This window comes from Canis aureus, chromosome 26, assembly GCF_053574225.1.
Source record: "Canis aureus isolate CA01 chromosome 26, VMU_Caureus_v.1.0, whole genome shotgun sequence".
Taxonomy (NCBI): domain Eukaryota; kingdom Metazoa; phylum Chordata; class Mammalia; order Carnivora; family Canidae; genus Canis; species Canis aureus.
The window spans coordinates 42,408,822-42,423,618 of NC_135636.1; the positions used below are offsets into that span (position 1 = coordinate 42,408,822).

At 44.1% G+C, this 14,797-nt stretch overlaps 1 long non-coding RNA gene across 2 annotated transcripts in view; it reads left to right on the forward strand.

Annotated features, from left to right (window-relative positions):
* LOC144298515 (uncharacterized) overlaps positions 1 to 13,802 on the forward strand; it is a 30,420-nt gene extending 16,618 nt beyond the window's left edge. The window contains exons 3-4 of one of the 2 annotated variants that reach the window (XR_013365447.1): positions 3,598 to 3,673; positions 13,536 to 13,802. This is a non-coding gene — a long non-coding RNA (uncharacterized LOC144298515). Of the gene's footprint in view, positions 1 to 3,597; positions 3,740 to 13,535 lie in introns of those variants that run through there. The other variant, XR_013365448.1, reaches the window with a different exon arrangement.
* The last annotated feature ends 995 nt before the right edge of the window (positions 13,803 to 14,797 follow it).

Genomic DNA, 14,797 nt, shown 5'->3' on the forward strand with positions numbered 1-14,797 from the left:
CAAACACAGCTCCTGCCTGAGGGACTTCCCACTTGCCATTCTCTCCACCTGTGATGCCCTTCCTGGAGATAGAAACATGGTAGTTTGCACACTTGCACACTCCCCAAGGTGTCTGCTTAAATAGTACTTACTCAAGGAGTTCTTCCCAGAACATCCCATATAAAATAGCAGTTCTTCATTCTCCTGTCCCCTCATCCTGCATTTTTTTCCTCATCACCTATTACCCTCGAACATATTACTGCTTTTTTTTTTTAAGATTTTGTTTATTTATTCATAAGAGACACACAGAGAGAGGCAGAGACATAGGCAGAGGGATAAGCAGGCTCCCTGTGGGGAGCCCTGTGTGGGACTGGATCCCAGGACCCTGGGATCACGCCCTGAGTCAAAGGCAGACTCTCAACCACTGAGCCACCCAGGTGCCCCCTACATATTTCTTTATTGTCTGTATCCCCATTAGAATATTAGCTCCTTGAAGGCAAGCATTTATCTGATATTTTTGTTTGTTTCTTTACTGTTGTAGCCTCAGGGCCTAGAACACCGCTGAGCAGGTAGTAGGTGCTCAAAGTACTTGCTGAATGAAGGAATGAATAAAAGATGGCAAAGGTGGACACCAGCAGCTCTAAACCCAGGTGCACTAGCTTCAAATCCAGCTGCTAAAGAACTCCTCCTGCCAATGGCTCGGAATTGAGTCTCATTGGTTGCCACAGATCACATGTCTCTCCCTGAACCAATCACTGTGGCCCGGGAGGATGGAATACACTGATTGGCCAGCCGTAGATCCCATGCCCCTATTTAAGTCCAGAAGTGGTCTGAGCTCCATCTAATCTGTGTGTGTGGACTGAAGAAGAAGGAGGGGTGCTTTATAAGAAAACTGTGGTGCTTTTTGTTTGTGCTTTTTTTTTTTATTTGAATTCAATTTGTCAACATATAGTATAACACTCAGAGCTCATCCCATCAAATGCTCCTTAGTGCTGGTCACCCAGTTACCCCATCCCCCCACCCGCCTCCCCTTCTGCAACCCTTTGTTTATTTCCCAGAGTTAGGAGTTGCTCGTGGTTTATCTTCCTCTCTAATTAAGAAAACTGTGATCCTATGATCAGAGAAGGAGGAAAGGGATGCTAGGTAGGCAAAAACAAACAGGTAAGTTACCACCCAGCCGAGTCCCTAGGACTTAGTAAGGAGCCTTATTTGGGATAAAGTTGTATTCAGGTTGGGGGGGTGTGTGGATGGGGGGAGGAACTCTGTTAATACTAGAGCTAGAGCTAGAATTAGGAGCAGGTGATCAGGGTACTCCGTAGATGCCAATATATCCGTGACATTAAAACATTGTTGAAAGAGATGATAAATTGGGAACCAAAAGTAATCTTAATTTTCTGCGTGCAACTTCTTACATAATCAGCAAATATTAAGCTCTCTACTGACACTGAGGATGACACCCTTGAGGAAAGATTTAAAAATAAACATTGTTGGCTCTAATCTGTTACTGTTGATTAGTTTGAGAACCCACATGTGCTTATTGCATGATACGACCATAAGGCATACCACAAACCCCACAACCAGCCAAGTGAGGCCTCCTGAAATTGGCAGTCATGGTCAGCTGAAATTCTGAAACCATATGGCATAGTGGCTGTTATTGGGAATGAGTAATCTACTTGGTAGAAATAATCGAAATCCTGAACTCTTTAATAATGCCTCCAGTGGTAGAGTCTGAGAGTTGACCCCCAAGATCAGTTTAGCCCTTTTATAATGACAGAAGCCCATGGCTGCTCAGAATGAAGACTACATTTCCCAGCCTCCTTTTCACCAAAGTGGGCATGTGACTGAGGTATGGCCAATGAGATGTGAGCAGAACCTGGGAAAACAAACATGGTGGTCAGCCATTTGGTTTTTGGGTTTTTGGGTTGCTCCTTCAGCTGGCTGCTGAAGGAGCAATAAGTTAGGGATCCAAGCCTCTGACCCAAGGCTCTGCAATGATGTAGGGCCACCACCTTAACTCAGGCTTCTGTGGGAAAATGAACCTTGTATTTCTGTCTCATGTCTCTGGACCACGCAGATGAAATGATATTCAAATTATATTCATACCTCTAAAGAAATTGGTCTGTCTTGGAAAAGTCCATAAAATATATACATGGAATAAATCATTTAAAAAAAAAGAACACATAGAAGTACACAGCTTTGATTCACTTATATCAGGTTATTCCTTTTCAATACAAACATGCTTAATGCCTACTTTCAATATATACTTAAAACCAACTAAAGGAAGATACCTTGCCCTGGGTGCCCTTGTAACATAGCTACTTTCACAAAACCATTCTTTGGCACCTTTTTTTTTTTTTTCAAGTAATCTTCATGCCCAGGGTAGACCCCAAAGCAGGGCTTGCACTCTAGACCCTGAGATCAAGACCTGCGTCATGATCAAAAGTTGGACACCCACCAACTGAGCCACCCAAGCACCCTTCTTTGGCAACTTTCACATAAGTTCTCCAGGCTCTGATTCCTCAAGCTGGCTATGATTGCATATGGGTAGTATTTTAGAAATGCAGATTCCTGGGCCTTGGCCAATTAATTTGAAGAAGTAGAATATTAGGAATTTGTCATTTTAAAAACACTCCCCATCTCACTAGCTGTGTGGCCTTGGGCAAGTTATTTAGCTTCCCAGTGCTGCCGTTTCCTTATCTGTTAAATGCTATCAGTAATAGCACCTGCCACCGTAGGGCTGTGGTGAGGGCAAGTTTATGTCATGTTTTGTACAAAACACCTGCTATAGCACCCAGAACAGAGTAGGAACTACATGTGTTACTTACCTTTACACCCATTGGCAAGAGTGTAAATTGGGGCAAACATTCTGAAGGACCATTTGCACTACCTACCAAGATGGTAAATATGTACTTTGAGACCCAGCAACATGGTTGAAAACTCAGCCTACAATTACTCTCATCAGTCCAGCTCTGTGTGCAAGCACACTCATTGTAGCACACACTTACTCTATGAGTGTGTATTGAGCACCCACAGTTTAGTCAGGATGGAATAGGATAGGCTGCAGCAGCAGACTCCCAAATCACAGTGACTCCATACAGCAAAGGTTTATTCTTGCTTTCATATTATGATGCAGACTGACTACCCTTCACCTTGTTGCTCTGCCATCTGGAACAGGTGATCTTGGAGATGGACACAGCAGGCAAAGAGAGCTAGAGGTCTCGTGGCAGTTTTTAAACTCTAGGCTGGCAGTGGCTTACATCACTTCTGTACATCCCATTAGGCAGAAATGAGCCACACAGTTTGAACCTAATTGCAAGGGAGGCTGGGGAAGGCAGAGATCATAGGGATGTTGAGTGAGTGTTGTCTCTGTAATATCTGCTCTTTTCAAGGGACTGTTGTCAGAGCTCACACAGGGGTGAGCAAGAGCAAGAGGATCCCTGCCCTCACGGGGCTTCCCTTATAAAAACTTCTATTCTAAACACAATCCCAGCCTATGTCATTTTGTACTTGAGCAAGATTATCTGAAGGATACATTTTCAGAAGATATATGTATTTGTCACTTTGATAGATATGGTCCAATTGCCATAGGATTGTGCCAATTTCCACTTCCACCAACAGGTACAGGAGCGCTGTTTGTCCTGCAGTCTTGCCAGCACAAGGTGTTATCTGACTTGGATTTTTGCCAATCTGATAGGTGAGAAACGATCTCTCTGTGTACTTTTAATTTGCATTTTTCTTATTATAAAGGAGGTTGAACATCCTTTCATATGTTTATGAGCAATTTGTATTTCCTTCTCCATGAACTGTGTGTGCATATCCCTTGTCCATTTTTCTACCCACATTATTAAATGAAAAAAACAAAGGAGCAGAACAGAATGAACATTGTAATGACTTTTGTAAATTAAAAGCAAAGCGGGATGCCTGGGTAGCTCAGCAGTTGAGCGTCTGCCTTTGGCTCAGGGCTCAGGGCATGATCCCTGTCCAGGGATCAAGTCCCACATCGGGCTCCATGCAGGGAGCCTGCTTTTCTCTCTCTCTCTCTCTCTCTCATGAATAAATAAATAAAATCTTAAAAAAAAAGCAAAGCAATATTTTGGCATATACACATAAATGTTCTTATATATGCATAAAAGTTTTCTACAGGCAGCCACAGGAAACTGTTAATAAGGGAATCTATGAGCCTAAAAAAGGTTAATTATTTTAAATTATTTTAAGTCCCTGAATTTGAGGATGTTTATACCCGAGTGCTATTTTTTTGAACCTTTTTGAATGATGTCACTTTTCTAACCATGTATACATATTGCTCGTGTTATTTTTTAAATGTCAGTAAGGATTATTTGAACTTTCTTTTTTTGCCTTTATATTCTCTTCTATTTTAAAATTCTAGGGATCCCTGGGTGGCGCAGCGGTTTGGCGCCTGCCTTTGGCCCAGGGCATGATCCTGGAGACCCGGGATCGAATCCCACGTCGGGCTCCGGGTGCATGGAGCCTGCTTCTCCCTCTGCCTGTGTCTCTGCCTCTGTCTCTCTCTCTGTGATTATCATGAATAAATAAAAAATTTTTAAAAAATTCTAATGTATGTTATTTTTTTAAGATGTTATTTATTTATGAGAGACACACAGAGAGAGGCAGAGACACAGGGAGAGGGAGAAGCAGGCTCCCCGCGGGGACCCGGATGCAGGACTGGATCCCAGGACCCTGGGATCAGGACCTGAGCTGAAGACAGATGCTCAGCTATTGAATAAGGCGTCCCTGGGTAGGCGTCCCTAATGTATGTTATTTTCAAAAAAGTTTTTAGAAGCACATTGTATCTGCAGAAAATCACCATCAGGAATTGAGGCCAGTCCCAGAATTTAGTTCAAGTCTTGCACTTTTTAAGTGCTCAAGAAAATTTGTTGGGTTAAAGAAATGAACGCTTCTCTTTAACTAAACCACCAAAAGCCCTCCAGATGTGGAATTACAATATTCTTTTGTTTTTTAAGATCAACAGAAGAGAGACCAAAGTTGCCTTGCATAGGATTTTTCCTTTAATTTTCTCTTTTTTTTTTTTTTGTTTTTCCTGGTGAGGAGGCTGCTGCCTTTGTCCCATAAAGTCAAAGGCAGCAGGAAACACTGGTAGGAATTTTCTGGTGATGATGCTTCCCTCTTAATAATGCCTGTCAGTCGCGAGGTTTTATCTCATTGGTTGAGTTGGGGTCACGTGGCCACCTCAGCCAATCACTGTTGCCAGGGAGGGGACCACTGATTGCTCACACCCACTCCCTGAAGCCAGAGGTGGAATCTCCACTCCTAAACCAGGTGGACGAGAAACAGTGGAGGTGTGGTTCTGCCCAAAGGAAAACTGGGGTGATAATGCCAGAAGAAGGAACAACAGATGCCGGAAGGCAAAAACACCACAACCACCACAAACACCTACTATGCAAGCTGCTGGGGATGTGTTGGTGAACAAGACAGCTCCTCAAGGAGCTGACATCTTAGTGAGAGAGAAGAAGAAAGAAGAAAGAAGAGAAGAAGAAGAAGAAGAAGAAGAAGAAGAAGAAGAAGAAGAAGAAATGTTTTTAAAACTACAAATTACAGTAAATTTTGTGAAAGCCACAGACAATGGGCTGAGATGGAAAATAATTTGACTAGGATGGTCAGAGAGGAAGTGACATTTAAACCAAGAAGGAAGGATAAGAAACAGTCATATAGTCCTAAGGGACTAAATAAATAAATAAATAAATAAATAAATAAATAAAGATGAATCCCTACTTCACACCTAAACCAGGACCAACTCCCAGTAGATCATAGACTTAAACATATAAAGTGAAACCACAAATGTAGTAATATAAAACTGGTATAAGTCTTATAACTTCAGACTGTAAGAGACCTTTTTAATAACGAAACAAAGCCCAAATGTCCTAAAATGAAAAATAGATAAATTTAACAGCATAAGAATGTTTTAAAAATGATCTTTATGGCTAAAAATAACCTTACTAGATTAAATGCCAAGAGACAAATTGGGCTAATTTGGGCTAATCACAAAGGGCTAATTTACTTAATATACAAAGTGTTCCAATAAATAAGAATAAAATGAACAACTTGGTAGGAAAATAGGCAAAAAAGATTATTCACAGAGAAGGAAAAATGAATGGCTGTAAGCATATGAAAAGATGTTTAATTTCATGCATTATGAGAGAAATGAGATATCGTTCCCCCCACTCCCACCCCCAGCCATTAGATTAACAAAAATCCTAGTTTGACAATCCACAGTATTGGTATCAGAAAATCAGCAATTCCCCTTAAAAAAAAAAAAAAAAAAAAGTGGCAGTATTCATTAAATTTAAAATGCCCTTACCTGCTACACTAGCAATTCTGCTTTTGGGAATTTATTTTTTAATTTAAATAAATTTATTTATTTATTCATGAGAGACACAGAGAGAGAGGCAGAGACACAGGCAGAGGGAGAAGCAGGACCTGGGATCACCATCTGAGCCGAAGGCAGATGCTCAACCACTGACCCACCCAGCTGCCCCTGCTTTTAGGAACTTAAATTACAGGTTAATTCATACATATGCTAAATGACATATATATATTATTCACTATATGTTGTTTTTAATAGCAAAGAAGGGGGGGACAATCTATCGAAAAAAGGTAGAAAAAAAAATGACAGTCCATCTGCACAATATAGTGTTCCCTGGTATAAAAGAAAGAGGTGGCTGTATATGAACTGGCAAGTAAAACTCATGCCTGGGTTTCCTAAGAAAACAAAACAACGTGCAGAACCATGTGTATAGCATGTACTCATCTGTAACATTTTAGGAGGGTGGAGGGGAAAAGAATATAGGTTAGTCTTTGCTCATATATGCAAAAAATACATTAGAAGGATCTGCAGGGGTTTAGTAACCCATTGCTGGAGGAAACGGCATATACAAAAGGCCCCAAGGTAAAAGAAAAAAAAAAAGTTGAGGGGGTGGATTCCAAGTGTGCCTGGAAAAGACGACATGGGACAGGTGGTGGCCAGATGCTACAGAGCCTTGTCGACCACTGTTTAGGAGTCTAGTCTCGAGTCCAAATGCAGCAGGAAGACATTCAAAAGGAGAACATGATCCAATTCACATTTTAAGAACATCTTGCTACCATTTGGAGAATTTTGTTGGAGGAAAGCAAGATGGAAACATGGAGACCAATTAGGAGGCTGGACCATGAGCTACAGGAGAGAGAAGGTGGACTGGACCTGGAGCTGGTGGTGGAGCTGGTGTGGAGCAGGCAGGCTTCAAAGACAGTTCCAAGTTGGAATCTGTGGGTTGGATGTGGCACCAGAAGAGGCAGTGAAGTCAAGGGAAGACGGGAGCCTGATCTCTGGCTCACATACAGGTCGTGACAGTGGTGACTGAGCTGGGAAGCCTAGGGAAGGGCCCTAGGGTTGGCTTGGGATGGAGGTGCATTCCAGAGGAGGGCATGTTAAGGTTGAGGGGTCAGTAAAACATCTATCTGGCAACGTCAAGTATGCAGTTGGGCTCTTGAGTCTGTATTGGGGGCAGCCAGGAAGAAGTGACATGACTTACACAGAATAACAAGGACAGATCCCACATGGATTCCAAGTTGGGGCCCCATGCCTACTCAGAGTCATGGGTGGCTCAGTGGCTGAGTGTCTGCCTTTGGCTCAGGTCATGTTCCCAGAGTTCTGGGATCGAGTTCCGCATCAGGCTCCCTGCGTGGAGCCTGCTTCTCCCTTTGCCTATGTCTCTACCTCTACATTATGAATAATGTGTGTCTCTCATGAATAAATAAGTAAAATCTTAAAATAAATAAATACATACATACATACATACATAAAATCTTAAAAAAATAAAAATTAAAATTAAAAAGAGAAATAAGTAATATAAAAATTAAGGCTTCAATTACCTTATTATCTATATAATCATTTTTCCTTAAGTTTAGAAAAAAATGAAATACTTTTAGGGATAAAATTTTTTTTATTTGAATTTTGAACATTCTTTCATGGTCATTTCTTTTGCTCCCACTAAATGAATGTCAAATTGCATTTAAATGTTGTATTTAATAACTCACGTCTTCCATTTAAAAAAATGTCTTGGTGGCACCAGATGCCTCTGAAGGACGGGACTGAGCATAGGAGCCTAGCTGGAAGTTGACATAAGAAGGCTCTTGATCCCCTCTGCCAGCTATGCAGCCAGGTGACTGCCTCTCCCCCTGGCAGAGGTCTGGGGACTACCTTCTGGAGACTTTGGGATAGAGAGGAGGTGGGCATTAGGGATGTCAGACATTGCAGAAGCTAGGAATGAGGCCAGGAGCTAGAAACAAAATGGTCAGACCCAGCTCCCTTCCCTCGTTCTGCTTCCAGAACACAGGCAGCCTGGCTCCAGCAGGAACCCCAGAGAATCCTCTATGGAGAGGTGGAAGTGGACCTCTCAGCAAAAAGACTGATAGATAATGACATTCGGGTCCCAGGATGAAGAAGCTGGCTCACAGCCCAGCCACATTACAGCAAAACACATGGAGCTTCCAAACAGTTTTTAGTGCCTCCTTCTCAAAAATGAATAGAGGTCCAACGAGTCCCTGACATCTGAGAAATGCCTCTAGCACGAAAGACAGACCAACATCAACAAACAGTAAAAGGGGTCTGGGAATAAACCAAGATATTGCAGGGAGCCTATGCAAAGGCATCCCGATTGGAGCCCAGGGACTAGGAATTATATCCCAATTTCGTCACTAGCAGGGCTGCCACATACAATTGTGCAAGTCACAGACCGCCCAACTCTAAGGGGAATGATATGGTTTTATGTTATGGCTTATGTAGATGGTCCCTGACGGGTGGTTCAGCACATCACTATATAGGGGACCCTGGCCTGCTCTCTGTTCCTGAAAGGTAATAATAATAGAACCTCACACTGAGGAGCTCCTGGAGGGTAGACAACCATCTCCGTGTTTCATGTCACCCAAGTCTGACATACCTCTATTGAGTTGGCTCCCTGTAAATGTTGACTAAATAAAGGAATTAATATGTGAATGAGTAGGTGAGGGAGAGAGTGAATAGGAGTTCAGTGATTTACAGCGTCCACAGCACTCCCACAACCATCACAAGGTCTTAGGAACACCAGCAGCTTAATGGAGGAGCCACGAATCCAGGCTCTGGAGGCAGAAAGCCTACTTCAAATCCCTTTGAGCCTCTGTCCCTTCATCTATAAAATAAACGTGATAAGAATGACACCTGTCTAAAAGTGCCATTGTGAGGATTAACTGAATGCATAATAAGCATTTAACAGGGGCCTGACCCAGTCTTGTCAGTTAGAATTAGATTTGACTATATAGGAGATCCCTGGGTGGCTCAGCGGTTTAGCGCCTGTCTTTGGTCAGGGGTGTGATCCTGGGGTCCCAGGATCAAGTCCCACATTGGGCTCCCTGCATGGAGCCTGCTTCTCCCTCTGCCTGTGTCTCTGCCTCTCTCTCTCTTTCTCTCTCTCTCTCCCTCTCTCAAATAAAATCTTTAACAAACAAAAAAAGATTTGGTTATATAAACCAGAAAACCCAAGTAAGTGACTTAAACAAGATAGAGCTTCATCTCCCCCTCCCTGTCCCTGTGCATGTACTTAAGAAATTAAAAGGTGTGGTATCCTGAGTTGGAATGATGAACAGTCATCAGAGTCCTAGACTACACCCTTTTTGCTCCACCAGCGTCAAGATTGCCAAATGAACCAAAATAGCTGCCAGAGTGCCAGCCATCAGGGCCACATCCCAGGCAGAATGAAGAAGGAAGCAAGGCGTATTCCTGCCATCCGCTCCACCCAACAATTTCTGCTTGCTTCTCCCTTAGCTGTATGGGGGACACATTATTGCCCAGGACAAATTCAGGGTCTGTTAGCAAGAAATGGATTGGGAGAAGAGTCAGCCATCTCTGTCACATGAAGTCTCAATAAATGTTCACTATTGTTATTGTTGTTGTTAGCCCAGTTTTAGAGAGGAGAAATGTGAAGCTCAGAGAAATTAGCTAATTTGCCCAGGGTCTTACTCGATTCATTCAGGTATTAACTATACGCCTACTATGTGCTAGTCCCTTAGGATACAAACGCCGAATAAGACCTGGGCTCTGGAGACGCCTGGGTGGCTCAGTGGTTGAGGGTCTGCCTTTGGCTCAGGCCATGATCCCGGGATCTGGGGATCAAGTCCCACATCGGGCTCCCTGCAGGGAGCCTGCTTCTCCCTCTCCCTGTGTCTCTGCCTCTCTCTCTTTCTCTGTGTCTCTCATGAATAAAGTCTTTAAAAAAAAAAAAAAGAAAAGAAAGACATGGGCTCTGCTCTCAAGGATATGAAATCAAGTCATTTCAAAGAGCATGGGAAGAACACTCACCCCAATGGCCCAAAGGACAGAGTAAGGGCACTGGGCTGGAGTCAGGGAGGGCTTCCTGGAAGAGGTGGAGATCCTCATCGTGGGGATAACAATCATACACAGGAGCGTGGAGATAATTAAGTGGTATTTGCCAGTGCAAGCTCAGCATAGTGCCAGGCACACAGTCCTACTATCATCACCATCATCCTCACTATTATCTCGCTCTCTTCTCGGAAATACAAACAGCCACTTCTTAACTTCAGGATATTTTACAGCTGAAATTATTTTCAAAGGGTGTCGACTTCTAATATGTCTTTAAGACAGCAGAACAACAGGAACAAAAAATGCCTCATTTTCTGTTGACTCCAGGCCAGAAACCGACCTTTGGGCATGATAAATTCATACCCTCGCAGGAAGAACAGGATTTTGAAAGCTGGCATCTGAAGTTTTTATCTCAAGCACCTAGCTATCGTCCTCTCTTGCTCAATAATAGGAAAGAAACAGCAAAGGGTTAAAAAAAAAAAAAAAAAAAAAAAAAACATCAAAATAGGGTTTGGTTCTCCAGAAAAGGCCAGAAGAACTGAAGCTAATTCACATTTTACTCAAGCAACCCCAAGAGAAACCAAGTTTCCTGGAAGAACGAAAGGCAAGACAGGCGCTGTTTAAAAGCAAGCTCAAAGTGAAACCAGATTACGTGGGGGCCACGAGGCCTCCTCAAAAATAGCATCTGTCCCCTGGATATTTTGGGAGTGTCCTGGGCAGAGCACCGCAAGAGCCAGGGGCCTCTGTGGACATCTCCAGGGACGCACCTAAAGAATGTATCGCCCGGCCTCCCCTTGACCCCAGGCCCCATCCGGGCCCCAGAGCTGTGTCAGCAGCAGCAGAAATGGTACAGAGATAAAGGGAGATATTAAACACCCAGAAATCATCTTCTAATTTAGGAACCGGGCTGCAACATATCTGTCTTCCTTAATGGCCCGAGTTGGGAATTTGGATTTTGAACCTCTTCCCTGCCAGGCGGCCAAAACATCTTCATGTATTAATAGACAGCAAGTGGGAGGCTGCGGAGATGGGAGGGCCGTGGGTCTGAGATGATCTGGAATCAGGAGGTGAAGACCAGCCAGGCCTCCCTGGGCCTCTTGGCTTAACCACCTCCGCACCGCTGCTCCGTCGCTGTGGTTAGTAAGCACCTTAAGACTTGCACCAGGAGGGTGCGAGCCCTCCACGACGTCCTTCCCCGCATCATCGGAGGCAAATTGGAATCGTTTTCCTCATTTTGCTCAAAAGAGAATGAAGGCCTGGGTGAGCGAACCAGAGTCGAAAAATTGTCAGCACAGAGGGAGACAGCAGGATGTGGGTAGGAATCCGGCAGACACTGATTGTAGCCCAGTTTAAAGGGCTTGTGGGTCTAAATCCAGGATGTGTGCTTTATTCCCCAAGAAGTGGTAGAGGAGGGTGTGTGTGTGTGTGTATGTGTCTGTGCTGCGATGTCCGTGTGGTATTTCTGTGTTTGTGCATTTGTCTGTGTGCTCCCGTGTGTTTCTAGGTATGTCTGTGTGTCTGTCTGTGTAAGAGGAGGGGCAGAGGGAGAAGGGGGAGAGGATCAGGAGACAAGGAAGAGATGGGTTACTAAAGCGTAGAATGGCAAAGCTAGAAGGCCCTTGAAATCATCTAGTCTGGTCTGGGCAGCCCGGTGGCCCAGAGGTTCAGCACTGCCTTGGCCCAGGGCCTGATCCTGGAGACCCAGGATCGAGTCCCACGTGGGGATCCCTGCATGGAGCCTGCTTCTCCCTCTGCCTGTGTCTGTGCCTCTGTGTGTGTGTGTGTGTGTGTCTCTCTCTCTCTCTGTCTCTTGTGAATAAATAAAGTCTTTAAAAACAAATAAATATAATCATCTGGCCTAGGGCAGGGCGATGGGGTGACTGGGTGACAGGCACTGAGAGGGGCACTTGACGGGAGGAGCACTGGGTGTTATACTATATGTTGGCAAATCGAACTCCAATAAAGAAATACACAAAAAATTAATGAATAAATAAAAAATAAAATCCTCTGGTCTACACTGAGATCCCGTTGTTGACTTTGGTAGGTGTGATAACAGCGTGGTGATTCATTAAAAAATGTGATCATCAAATATTTGCTGATTAAATGACAAGAGCCCTGCGATTTGCTTTAAAATACTTGAGCAAAGAAAGAATAAGTTGAGGGGAGGGAGAATAAAAATGAGGAGCGCCTGGCTGGATCAGTCAGAAGAGAGCACGACTCTTGATCATGACGATCGCGGGGTCATGAGTTCGAGCCCCATGTTGGGTAGAGAGATTACTTAAAAATAAAATCTTTTTTGAAAAAAGAAATTGGCAGGGACGCCTGGGTGGTTCCGTGGTTGAGCGTCTGCCTTTGGCTCAGGACCCTGGGATCGAGTCCCACATCAGGTTCCCCACAGGGAGCCTGCTTCTCCCTCTGCCTGTGTCTCTGCCTTTCACTCTTTGTGTCTTTCATGAATAAATAAATCATTTTTTTAAAAAAGGAGATTGGTAAAACATCGATAATTGTTGAAGATGGATACGGAGATGTTATGTGATTCGATTTTTGTATATGTTTGATATATCCATGCATTTTAAGTCAGGTATACCAGTCACTGCAAACTATTATCCTGGCAAACGCACTCATAAAAATCTTTATAAAAATTGAACTGGTTGCCGATACCTAGAAATGGGAGTTTGCATGGAAAAATCTGGACATCCAGCTTTTCTTGAAAACATCAGAAGCTTTTGTGACTCTGGTCCCGTAGGCCCTTTCGATAACAAAGCCGCAAGAAACCCCCCCTTTAGTTGGGGTCTTTGTTCTCAGTTTGCCACAGTCCCCACCCTGACTCCAATCGTCACTCTTAGGTGATGGTTTCTCTTTTAGTAGAAATAAGAGGAAAGTGAACAAGTTCTCTTGGAACAAACACAGTTATTTACCATCCAAATGTCTAATCTCCTCTTTTTTCTCACAAATAGAAACTCTTACATGGGGAGGTGGTGATATATTTAAAAAATCACATTTCCCAGCTTCTCTGGAATCTGTGAGTGTCCCAGTGTTTCTGCATTAGGGATGATTTTTGGTCGTCACACCTAGGGAGGGGGAGTGCTACTGACACCTAGTGGGTAGAGGCAGCGATGCTGCAAAACATCCTCCAAGGCTCAGGACAAGCCTCCCCCTGTTAACAGAAGACAATTATTCCATCCAGAACGTCCATAGTGCTGAGAGCTGCAGTCAAGTGGTCACACGTGTTAGAAATTGCAGTGGATGGTGGGACTTCCAAGAAAGGCCTTTGGTGTCTTCTTCATTTTCCTTGTAATTGCAAACATGGCTGGAGCACAAGTAGCCGTTTTGTGACCCCGAGGAGGAAAGTTCTGTGCTAAAGATGGAAGGGAACGGAATCCCGACAACATCATGAAGGTACCCCCCCTGCCCCTTTGAATGCTGACCTCCGGACTGGTTTTATGTAAGAGAAATACATCTCTAATTTGTCTAAGCCACTGGAGTCAAGCCTCTGTTACCATCAGCCAAGTGCAGCATCTAAATGATTTATCTCTGTGCCTGGTTTTCTATGCTAGCAGGGAAAGGAAAGTTAGACAAGAGGGCCAAACGTTTAATTTTTTTATTTTTTAAGATTTTATTTATTTATTCATGAGAGACACAGAGAGAGAGAGAGAGAGGGGCAGAGGGAGAAATAGGCTCCATGCAGGGAGCCTGATGTGGGACTCGATCCTGGGTCTCCAGGATCAGGCCCTGGGCTGAAGGCAGCACTAAACCACTGAGCCACCCGGGCTGCCCTGAGGGCCAAATGTTTAAGTAAAAAAGGCAACAACCCAGCCCACTTCCCTGTTGGTGTCACTTTTGGGCTCCTCGCAGGCATTTGGGTTTGCAGCTCCTGGGCCGGTCGGACCCCTTCACCAAAAATATGAGGAACAGAGGCCCTTAGCAGGTTAATCATGGCCGAGGGCTAATTCACAACCTGGTCCTTCTCACGTTTCCAAGAAGCCAAGTCTCATGAAACGGTGAAGAATGTGGTTTCTGGAGCCAGGCTGCCTTGGTTCGAACACTGACACCATTGAGTGGCTCTGTGACTTAGATGGCTCACTTAACCTCTCGGTCCCTCATGTCTCATCTGTAACATCGGGATGATGATAGAAGCATCTATTGCTTGGGATTGTTAAGAGGACTCACATCAGGGGATCCCTGGGTGGCTCGGCGGTTTAGCACCTGCCTTTGGCTGAGGGCGCTATCCTTGGGTCCCGGGATCGGGTCCTATGTCGGGCTCCCGGCACGGGGCCTGCTTCTTCCTCTGCCTGTGTCTCTGCCTCTCTCTCTCTCTCTCTCTCTCTGTCTATCATAAATAAATAAATAAATCTTTAAAAAAAAAAAAAAAAAAAGAGGACTTACATCAGCCAGGGGTGATTCCCCCAGCGGGGGTAGAATTTTAGGAACAAACTGTTTATAAAGGTG